The sequence below is a fragment of the Urocitellus parryii genome, unplaced genomic scaffold, assembly GCF_045843805.1.
Source record: "Urocitellus parryii isolate mUroPar1 unplaced genomic scaffold, mUroPar1.hap1 Scaffold_350, whole genome shotgun sequence".
NCBI lineage: Eukaryota > Metazoa > Chordata > Mammalia > Rodentia > Sciuridae > Urocitellus > Urocitellus parryii.
In genome coordinates, this window is record NW_027553168.1 from 172,292 (window position 1) to 185,034 (window position 12,743).

A 12,743-nucleotide genomic window follows, 5' to 3' on the forward strand; every position below is an offset into this window, starting at 1 on the left:
AGATTTATCTGCTAGTTCATTACCCAAACTAAGGGCTCCAGGCAATCCTGTATGTGCTCTGATATGTCCTATAAAGAATGGATCCTTTCTATCCCAGATTAGACTTTGTATAGCAGAGAACAAAGAGAAAACAGTAGAGGAAGGAGAAATCCTACCAGCATCTTCAAGAGATACGATAGCATTAACTACATACTGACTATCAGAAAATAAATTAAATGTAGAATCTTTGAACATCATAAAAGCTTGCAATACTGCATTGAGCTCTACCTTTTGAGCTGATTGTTTGGGTACTAAAAATGTAAAAGTTTGATCAGGAGTAACTACTGCTGCTGTACCATTATTTGACCCATCAGTGAATATATTTGGAGCATTTATGATAGGGGTTTTTCTTGTCATTTTTGGAAAAACTACAGGATGCTTAGACCAAAAGGACAACAAAGGATTAGATGGCAAGTGATTATCAAATGCAACACTAGATTTACACATGATTATTGCCCAAGTATTTAACTCATTAGCTAACTCATCAATTTGATCCATAGTATATGGAGTAATAATTTTATTGGGAGAAATCCCAAACACTCCTTTTGCTGCCTTTATTCCTTTGAGTATTAATTGTCCTACAGCCTCAGGATATCTAGTAAGAATAGTATTAGGAGAATAAGACAAATGTATCCATAATAATGGACCTTCTTGCCAAAATACCCCTGTAGGAATATTTTTTGTCGGTAGTACAATAAGTAATAAAGGCAAACTTATATCAATTCTATCCAAATGTATATTTTCCATATATGTTTCAATGATTTTTAATGCCTTTCTAGCTTCAGGCGTTAACATGTGGGGTGAATTTGGATCTGATGGACCTTTTAAAATATCAAATAAAGGTCCTAATTCTCCTGTTGGTATGCCTAGATAAGGCCTTATCCAATTTATATCTCCCAATAACTTTTGAAAGTCATTAAGTGATTTGAGTTGATCTACTCGTATTTGAATTTTTGGTGGACGGACCATGGTTGAGGATAATAGAACTCCTAAATAATTAATTGGAAGATTTAATTGTACTTTATCTATTGCTATCTCTAGATTATAATTTTTTAATAAGTTTGTAAGCGTGGCATAACATTCTAGCAATGTGTTTTTATCTTTATGTGCCATTAACACATCATCCATATAGTGAAATATCTGTAGTTCAGGCTGGATTGCTTTATCAACATAAATTTGGCACAAAGTTGGGCTGTTAGCCATCCCTTGAGGGAGTACTTTCCATTCATATCTCTGATCAGGACCTTCATGATTCAGTGCAGGGATAGTAAATGCAAAATGTGGACTATCCTCGGGGTGAATTGGAATTGAGAAGAAACAATCTTTAATATCTATAGCTAGAACATGCCACGTTTTTGGTAAAGCAGACAGTTGGGGAATCCCTGATTGAGCAGGTCCCATAATAACCATCTCATTATTAATGGCTCTTAAATCTTGTAATAATCTCCATTTACCAGATTTCTTTTTAATAACAAAAATGGGAGTATTATGGGGAGATACGGAAGGTTGTATATGTCCTTCCGCTAATTGCTGTTTGACCAGATCATGGGCTACTTGTATCTTTTCTTTAGTTAGGGGCCACTGAGGAACCCACACTGGTCTTTCTGATTTCCAAGTAATTTTGATTGTCTCAGTGGCCCTTTTTGAAAACCCAATCCATGTTTATCTATCTCTTGATCTACTTGAATTGGTGCTGTTATATCTTGTTCTTGATCTCTTAATCTCTTTTCTTTTCTAAAGCCTTGTTTTGCCCTAGTAGTGGGCGCGTTAGGATTGACGTTATTTGTTAATGTCAATCCTAATTGATCTAGGACGTCTCGTCCCCATAAATTTATGGGGAGATGGTCCAATACATAGGGCTGTATAGTTCCTTCACATCCTTCAGGATCCCTCCAATCTAATACCATTGCACTTCTATGGGGATTAGTTGCCACTCCTAGGCCTCTAAGCGTTTGGGTCGCTTGCTGTAATGGCCAATGTTTAGGCCATTCCTGGTGAGATATGATGCTGAGGTCAGCGCCTGTGTCCAGCAGTCCATTAAAATCATGCCCTTGAATATTTAATTTTAGCATAGGGCGAGAATCTAAATTTAAAGATAGCATAGCCCAATCTACACCTGTGGAGCCTAATCCCTTGGAACCTCTTTCTACATTACAACTGGAAAATTTATCATGTAGGCTTGGTATTATTAATAACTGTGCTATTCTATCTCCTGATGAAATTACTGATATACCTCTTGGAGAACTAGCTATGATTTTTATTTCACCCTCATAATCGGGATCAATTACCCCAGGACTTATCATAAGCCCTTTAAGTGTAGAAGAACTGCGTCCTAATAATAAGCCTACTGTTCCCTGGGGAAGAGGTCCTTTTACTCCTGTGGGAATGATTTGAACTCCCATCTCTGGAGTTAATACTGCTCTGGCAGAGGCACAGATGTCCAACCCTGCGCTCCCTCTAGTCTGTCTGATGAGGGATCTGATGGATAATGCGTCCTGGGCACCACCTTGATGGTACTGCTGGGTTCCTCCATTGCCCCGTATATTTGTGGTTTTGGGCCCCGGGGAATTGGGCCCTCCAATTCGTTTTTTGACAACGGGGCCTGATGCCTTTCTCCACGATATCGTGGGTAGACACTTGGTCTTTGTCCATTTTTTGATAACGGAATACCCTCTATGGTGGTTTGAGAATGGCATTCATTAGCCCAATGTCTCCCTCTATGGCATCGTGGGCAAATACCCGGGATTCTACTCTTTTGATACCTAGCTTTGTTAAACCCTCCTCCTATGGGGCAATTTCTTTTAAAATGCCCTTCTTGATTGCAATTATAGCATGTTTTTGGCTTGGTACTTAAAGCCTGTTTTACTTCAGCTGCCATGACTTGTCCTTGTTCATTAATGTCTCTACATAATTTAATATATGTGTTTAAATCTTCCTGTTTCCACGGTCTAATGACCTCTTTGCAGCAACGATTTGCTTGATCGTAAGCCAGCTGTTTTATAAATGGCATTGCCTGTTCTGTATTTTCAAATGTCTCAGAGGCTGCTTCAATAAGTCTAGCTACAAAGTCAGCGTAGGGCTCATTAACTCCTTGTATTATCTTAGATAGTTGACCTTGAAAATCCCCTTGTCCCTTTAAAGTTTTCCATGCCTTAATTGCATTTATAGCGACTTGAGCGTATACGCCAGGATCATATCTGAGCTGTTGCATCTGTTCTTGAAACTCCTCTTTTCCCAGTAACATTTTCAGGCCTCGTTCAGGGTAACCTGCTTCTGCATTTTGCCTAGCTGTCTCCTTGCAAAATTCCTCATTGGCAATTTTCCATAATAAATACTGTCCTCTATTTAGCACAGAATTACACACGTTAGCCCAATCTGCTGGTGTTAAGTTCCAGCCGGTAATAGATTCGACCATACTGACTGTGAAGGGAGCGGCCGGGCCGTAGGCTGCTACAGCTTCATTTAATTGTTTTATTATTTTGAAATCTAAGGCACGGTAAACTCGTTCTTTTTCTTCTCCCTGCTCAATTACAGGGCATGCTAGTTTTTGGGGTCCCGCCTCAGGATTCCGTTCATCATCTATGGAGGCAGGTAAAGCTGTTGGTTGAACTATGCCCTCTGGTGGTGGAACGGAGTTAGTAGCAGCCTCCCTATCTGACGACCGTTTTTTCCCTGAGCTTGCCTTGTTCAAATTTTCTTCTATCTGACTAGCTTGAGAGACCTTTTGTTTTGCTTGACCTAATATGTTTTCTGCCATGGCCTGGACCTCTAACAATTTACTTAACAGTTTTTCGGTTTGTTTTTTACTAGATTCTAATCTACTATAAAGGTAACGTAACCCAATAAGATAGGATAGAAGAAAGCCAAAACAGAATGAAACAGAAACGGAGAGGATGAAAATGATTATGTCAATTTTCTCTCTCTCAGGGCCGAATAACTTCAAACCTTGAGTCAGCCATTTATCCCAACTCGTCTGGAAAAATTGTAAGGCTAGAGAGCCTGAAATAAGAGCAGAATAAATCAAAACAGAAATACCCATTCTGTCGCCTTTCCTTAGGGGCGAGTGATATTACTCACCTTTAAGTTTTGGGCGTTCCCAGTACAGGGCCACCAAAATGCCGCAAACTGCCCGGCCCCGGGCCGGCTGAGTCCCGCTCCTGCTGCCGAGCACTGCCTGCGGCACCCCTGCTGAGCGATCCCCTGCTGAGCTGTCAGTGCACACGGGCTTGCAATCTTGCAACCCGGTTGGGCACAAAAACACAAGCCAGTCAAACTGAGACAAAGTTTTATTTAGAGAGAGGCCGTGTGCGTCCCCTAACAGGTGGGTCCGCCACGTGTGTGTTCTACCTGAGCCGGGGGGGTTTCCCCTTCCCCCGGAACACCCTCCTACCATCCTTTCCCAACCAATGGGAACTCTCCCATTACAAGAGTGACATGAGTAACCTGAGTCTTGAAATGGGCCCAGCTGAACAGCATGAGTCCAATTACCATATGAATGTGAATTGCTGGCTGGCAGTCAATAAAATCCAAAGGTGCCTGTATCAATATTTTTGCTGTGGCTCCTAACACTTCATGATGAGCTAGTGACAATAAAATTACTTAGAATTTCAACTAGATTTAGACTCATGCAAGAGTTTGGGCATCCATAGCTCCTTGTGATTTCTAAAAGGTAGAGTGTTTTCCCACAACACAGCAGCATCTAATATCATTCCTGGACTGAGTTGACACCTCTGCTTCTCTTGGCTCACCACTTCCTGCAGAGGTATTGGAGGAGATGGACGTTCTTTGACTATTTGTCCCAGTGACAAATATTTGATTATATTGCTGCTAAAAGGTATGCATAGAAATAAAATAGACACAAGGACTCTTTGGGATAAGTGATTCAGTCACAGTGAGTCAGTTTGCCATTAGAACTTTTTTTTTATAAAGTCACTCTTTCAGGAAAGTTAAACCATGAGTTGAAATAAAATCTCTAAAATGTCATTTTTTTCCCCTGTAGTGATCACGTTTTAAGAAGGAAAACCTAGAACCTAGTGACAGCATAAAATATAATAAGTTTACATATGTTATTATTTCAACATGAAATATGTAAAAGAGGCACATACTTTGAAATTTTTTTTGAGAGAGAGAGAGAGAAAGAGAATTTTTATTTATTTTTTAGTTTTTCGGTGGACACAACATCTTTGTATGTGGTGCTGAGGATCGAACCCGGGCCACACGCATGCTAGGCGAGCGCGCTACCACTTGAGCCACATCCCCAGCCCACTTTGAATTTTTTTTAAAAAAATTTTTAGTTGTAGTTGTACACAATGCCTTCAGTTTCATTTATTTATTTTTATGTCGTGCTGAGGCTCAAACCTAGCAACTTACACATGCTAGGTGAGTGCTCTACCACTGAGCTACAACACTAGCCCACATACTTTGAATTTTATATTAGTTTGAACTATTTGATTTTTGTGTTATAAATGTTCATAATATAATACAGAACTAGCTAAGAGTGTCAGTTACTAGTAATTAACTGTATGAATAATTAAACAAGTAGTGTTTGAGAAAATATAATCATGTCCAAAGGTTTTACTTTAGAGTAGTTTAATCTTTTTTGGGGGAGGGTACTGGGGATTGAATCCATGGGCAGTAACCCTAATCCTTTGTCCTTTAATATTAATATTTACCCATACTATTGCATCAAAAAGTGATATAATAACTGCCCTGTGGACTTTAATACTAGTATAAAATCAATACTATAAAATTTAAGTGATATAAATGCTGCCTTGTGACTTCTAATACTTACATGATATCCAACTAGTATAATATTGATAAAATAGCTTCTCTTTGGCAATTAATACTAATGTAATATCCTTATTCTAGAATCTAAAGCTAATATTGTAGCATGAAAGTGACATTTAACATTAATGTGGTATCAATACTATAGCATGACAAACTAATGTTAATAGATTCCCTGTGGAATTTAATACTAATATAATATCCTAATACACTATGTAAAATAAATATGATAGCTCTACTGTAGCCTTTAATAGTGATGTTATGTACATTCTATAGTATTTTATACTAATATATTAGTTGTCCTGTGGACTTCATACCAACCTGATATTCATATAATAGCTTCTAATGCTAATATGATAATATCTTCTCTATGACCTTTAATATTTACCCATACTATTGATATTATAATGTAATATCCAGATTATAGCATCTAAGACTAATATACTATCTGCCCAGTGAATTCCAGTAATAATAAAATCTCCACAGAGAAGCACATAAACTTAATATCAGAGCTGTTTTATGTCTTTTCATGATCATATTATATCTATAATATGCAATCTAAAAGTAACAGTAGCTGACTTTGGTTTTTAATATTCATGTATTATGCATACTGTAGCATCCTAAAGTACCATATCAGCTGCCCTTTGGTCTTTAATACTTATATTATGTCCATACTATAGCACATAAATACAATATAATATCTGAATTTTGGTCTTTACTATTAATATCCATATTATAGCATCTAAAAGTAATAAAATAGGTGCCCTGTCGCCTATAAATGTCATATGATAGCCATATTATAGCATCTAATACTAATATAATAGCTGCCCTGTAGCTTTTGGCTTTAGTTTAATATTAATACTTTGGCCTCTGAAACTAACAGAATAGCTGTCCTGTAGTCTTTTAATACTAATTTTATTCATATGTAGCATCATTATAGTCTCTGTAGCCTTTTATTCTAATATTATATTCATACTATAGATCTAAAATGAATAAAATAGCTTCCTTTTGGCCTTCAAGAGTAATATGATATGCACTATGGTACCTAGAAAATATTATAATAGCTTCCCTGTGGTCTTTAATACTAATGATATCCATGCTATAGTACCTAAGACTAATAGGTGCCTGTTGTGTTTAATAACAGTAAGTAAGTAGGTGTGCAATAGAATTTAATACTAAGTGACATCCATGCTAAAGCATGTTAAACTTAATAGCTCCCCTGTAGCTTTTGATACTAATATTCTAGCCTCCAAAACTGATGTAATAGATGTCCTGTGGCCTTTAATATTAATGTTACATCATTCCTATAACCTGTGAAGCCAATTTAAAAAGTTTCTTATAAAATTTAATATTCATTTAATATCCATATTATAAATCTAAAACTGATAAATAGGTGCTCCATGTAAAACTGGTAAGTATCACCTTAAACTAATATAATGTCAGCTTTGTGGCCATTAAACTAATATGATATTTATAGGATAGCATTAAAATCAATAGACTACCATGTTGATGCTAACATGATATCCATACTTGAGTATCTAATAGTACATAATTATTGACCTGCAGTGTTTAATTCTAATATGATATTCATATTGGAACATCTGAAACTGATGCAATAGTTGCCCTGTGGCCTTTGATATTTATATGATATCCATCCTATAGTATCTAAAGCTAACAAAATATATTAGCAACCCTGTGGCCTTTAATATTAATATAATATCCATACTGCAGTATTTAAAATAATAGATGTACTGTGGCCTTAATACCATATAATTGGTTTGGATATGCTCATGTGTGAAACAATGTAAGGAAGTTTAAAGGTGAAATGATGGGTTATGAGAACCTTAACCCAAATTAGTAATCCCCTGACAGAAATTAACTGAGTGGTAACTGCAGGCTGATAGTGTGTAGCTGGAGGAGTTGGGTCATTGAGGCTGTGCCTTTGGGGTACATATTTGGTGAGCTGAGGTTCTCTGCTTCCTGATCACCACTTTCCTTCACCACACTCTTCTGACCCACCTTAAGCCCCAAGGAATGGAGTTGGCCATCTATTGGCTGAGATCTCTGAAACTGTGAGCCCCTAAATGAATTTTTCCTCCTTTAAAATTGTTCTTGTCAGGTCCTTTGGTCAAAGCAGCGAAAAAGATGACTGAAACAATAACATACATATCATAGATCTAAAACAAATACAATAGTTGCCCTGATGCCTTTAATACTAATATGATATTAAGAGTGTAACATCTAAAACTGATATATAATAGTTTCCCTTTGACATTTAATGTTAATATAATATTCATTCCATAACATCCAAAACTAACATTATAGCCTCCCTATAGCCTTTTATACTAAAGTACTATCCATACTATAGCATTTCAAGCTATATAATATCTTCCCTGTGGCCCTTAAAGCTAATGTAATGCATACTATTGCATCTAAAATTGATATAATAACTGCTCTGTATCCTTTAATATCAATAGAGATCCTTATTATAGCTTCTTAACTTGATATAATAGTTGCTCTTTGGCCTTAATATTTATATGATACCCATAATAGTATCTAAAACTGATAAAATATTAGCCCTGTGGCCCTTATAGGTAATATGATACTCAAACTATATCTCCTAAAACTAATATAATAGCTAGACTGTGGCATTTAATATTAATATTTTATCCATATTATGCCCTCTAAAAGTAATAAAATAGCCCCCTTGTCATTTTAAGTAAAATATCCATATGATAGCAATAAACCCTATAATATAGCATATCCATATGATAGCATATAAAGTTAACATAATAGCTGACCTCTGGCATTTAATAGTAATCTGTTGGGCTGGGGATGTGGCTCAAGCGGTAATGCGCTCGCCTGGCATGCTTGATGTGGAACTACAGATCTTGTTTGCCCAGCTGAATTTTGGTCTTGTTTTGGTCCCATCTCTTCTTTCTATGCCCCTATTTATCACTTGTAGAATGGAAATGTTTAATCTATGCCCTTATATGTTGGATTATGTAGCTTGCTTTGATTTTTATGGGGTCTCATGCTGAGTTTTCCTTAAGTTTCAGAAGAGGTTTTGGACTTTGACTTTTGGGGAATACTGGAACTGTTAAGAACATATGGACTCCTGGAAATGAACTCAATGTATTTTGCATCATGAGATGGACATGAACTTTTGGGGGCCAAGGGCACAATGTTATGGTTTAGATATGAAGTGTTACTCTAAAGCTCATGTGTGAGAAAAGGCAAGAAAGATTTAAAGGTGAAATTATTTGGTTATGAGAGCCTTAACCTAGTGAGGGCATTAATCCACTTATAGTGTTTAACTGGATGGTAATTTTAGGAAGGTAGTGTGTAGCTGGAGAAGGTGGGTCACTGGGGACATTTCTTTGGAGTGTATATTTGTCTCTGGTGAGCAGAACTCTCTATCTGCTTCCTCTTTGCCATGTCTTGATTTACTTCCTACCTCTATACCATTTTGGCAAGAGCCATGGAGTAGGTCTTCTATAGACTGAGACCTGGAAAATATAAGTGTCAAATAAAGTTTTCATTCTCTAAAAATTGTTCTTGTCAGGAATTTTAGACACAATGGCAAAAAAGCTTACTAAAACAATACTGTACTATCTAGAAATAATATAATAGTGGCCCTTTGGCCTCTTATATCAATAATATAACATCTAAAATTAATAGTTACCCTGTGGTGTTTAATTATATTATGATATAAATAGTATAGCATCCAAAACTAAGATAATACCATCAATGGCTTTTAATACTACTATGATATCCATAATATTGCAACTAAAACGAATATTATAGCTTCCCTGTGGCCTTTAATATTAATGTAATATCAATAATATAGTCACAGGGCAGCTATTATATTATCTTTATAGATAACTGTATGGATATTAATATTAAATGTAAGGAAAATAAAAAGAGAGAGAGAAGATGCAGAGTCAGAATGACAGAATGGCAGAATGGTCAAGCTGCCAGCTTTATTTATATCAATAGGTTGCATTTGGTCATTGGCATCAGTAATATATTATTGTTTATTGCGTCATTTGGAAGGTTATAGAGTTAGCAACGTTATGCAGCTTATTCCTCAGTTACATTCTATAGTTACAATATGCAACGTTAGAAGCTTTGTGTAGCTATCAAGAAAGTTTTTTATTTACAGTTACTGTTAGGTGGGCAGGTCCAGGAGCATGGGAACTTGGGGAAACATTTTTATTGTATATAATAAGAGTGTTTCTTTATTCCCAGGAGTTGTGTGCCTGTGATCAAGGTCAAAGCCAATAAGACTCTAGCACAAAGCCTTCTAATGCAAGGCATTGCTACAGCAGGTAGGCATCCCTTGTCTTTGCACAGAAGTTTTCCTAGTATCCAGGCATTTCTCGTCTTGGCACAGAAACTTCCTAGCCACCAAGCATCCCACATTTATGAAGCCATCAGAGACCCCAGTCCCAAACACAGAACCCTTGTGGGCCAAAGGGAAGCTTTAAGGCCAAAGGAAAGCTGTTATATCAGTTTTACATGCTATAATGTGGATATAATATTAGTTTTAAAACTGAAGAGCTGCCTGTGACCTTTTAATACAAACATGTCATCCATACTATGAAATTGTAATGGATATAATAGCTCCCCTGTGAACTTTATAACTAATATGGTATCTATATTATGGCATCAAAAACTGACATAGTAGCTGAAATGTGTGATTTAGTATTATATCCATACTGTGGACCTAAAACTAATAACATTCCTTTCCTGTGGCCTTTAATGTTAATACAATGTCCATATTATAGCATCTAAAACTAATGTAATAGCTGTCCTGTGGCTTTTAGTACTAATATGATATCCATATTATAACATTTGCCAAGGTCCCTTAATATTAATATGATATTGTTAAACTAGCACCTAAAACTAATAAAATATTTACCCATGAGCTTTAATACTTTTTAAAATTTAATATATTTAAATATATATTAAATATATATTCATATATACCATCTAAAAACAATATAATAGCTTCCCTATGGCCTTAAATATTAATATAATATTCATACTGTGACATATAAAACTAATATAATAGCTACACTGATTTTTTAAAAAATATTGTTTTAGTTGTATGTGGAAACAATACCTTTTATTTTTTTTTTTTTAATGTGATGATGAGGATTGAACTCAGTGCCTCATATGTGCTAGGCAGGCACTCTACAAATGAGCCACAACCCCAGCCCAACTACCCTGTGACTTTTAATAATAATATAACATCCATAGAGTAACCCATAAAAGTAATATTGTAAATCCCCTATATATTATATTAATATAATCATTATATTATCATTACATTATTATTAATTATTAATATGACATCCTTGATATAGTATACAAAACTGAAGATCTCTTCTATGGCCTTTACTATAGCTATTAAAAGTGGCATAAGGGCTGGGGATGTGGCTCAAGTGGTAGCGTGCTTGCCTGGCATGCATGCGGCTCGGTTTCGATCCTCAGCACCACATGCAAACAAAGATGTTGTGTCTGCCGATAACTAAAAAATAAATATTAAAATTCTCTCTCTCTCTCTCTTTTTAAAAAAGTGGCATAATAGTTTTCTTGTAGCCTTTAATACTATATTAACACGATATCCATACTCTACCATCTAAATATAACAAAATAGCTTCCCTGGAGTCTTTAATAATAATGTAATATAGTACTACAGCATCTAAAACAAATAGAATAGCTGCCATGTGGCCTTAAATGCTATCTTATTAATATTATTAGATAATACTGACAAAATAGCTGCACAGAATAGATGCTATAACACAAACATGATAGCCACATTATGGCATGTAAAACTGATACAACAGCTGCCCTGTGACCTTTAATACTAACACTATCCATATGATAAGTTTAAAAATTGATAAAATTACCTACCTGTGGATTTAGTGTTAATATTTTATCCTTACTATAGCATCCTTATTATAGCATCTAAAACCAATATAATAGGTTCCCTGTGGATTTTAGTACTAATATAATATTCATATTATAGAATCTTAATCTAATATAATATCTGCCTTGTGATCTTTAATACTAATAAGATATCGATACAATAGAACCTAAAATTAATATTATAGCTGTCCTTTGGGCTTAAATACTAACATGATATTCATATTATAGCTTCAAAATTGAATATAGTAATTGTGTTTTTTAATTCGAATATGATATGCATATTATTGTATCAAAACCTAAGATAATGTATGCCATGAAGCTTTTAATAATAAGATATTCATATTATAGTATGTAAAATGAATAGCTGCACTGCCTCATTTATTACTAATATAATACTCATCCTATAGCATCTAAATTAGATATAATAATTGTCTTGTGGCCTTTACTACTAATATAATACATAATAATATCTAATTACTACTAATATAATATCCATAAAATAGTGTATAACTGTAATGTAAGAGCTGCAAAGTGGCTTTTATTATTAACTCAAACTCCATTCTATAACTCCTTAAACTTAGCTTATAACTCCTTAAAAATAGCTTGTTGTGGCATTAATATTAATAAAATAAGTATCCTGTGGCTTCTAGTACTAATATAATAGGTAGCCTTCAATATTAATATAATATCAATATAATGAACTCTAAAACAAATATACTAGCTGCCCTGTGACCTTCAATATTAATATATAATCTGTACTATAGCATATAAAATGAATATAATAGCTGCTTTGTGGTCTTTAACTAAGAAGATATCCAAACTATAGCATTTGAAACTTACATAATTGTTGCCCTGTGACATTTAATATTAATAGGATATCCACACCAGAACATCTAGAACTAATATATGTCCTCTTACCTTTAATACTAATACAGTATTTCCATTGGTATTAAAGATCACATTATGTGTGTTATATTAATATT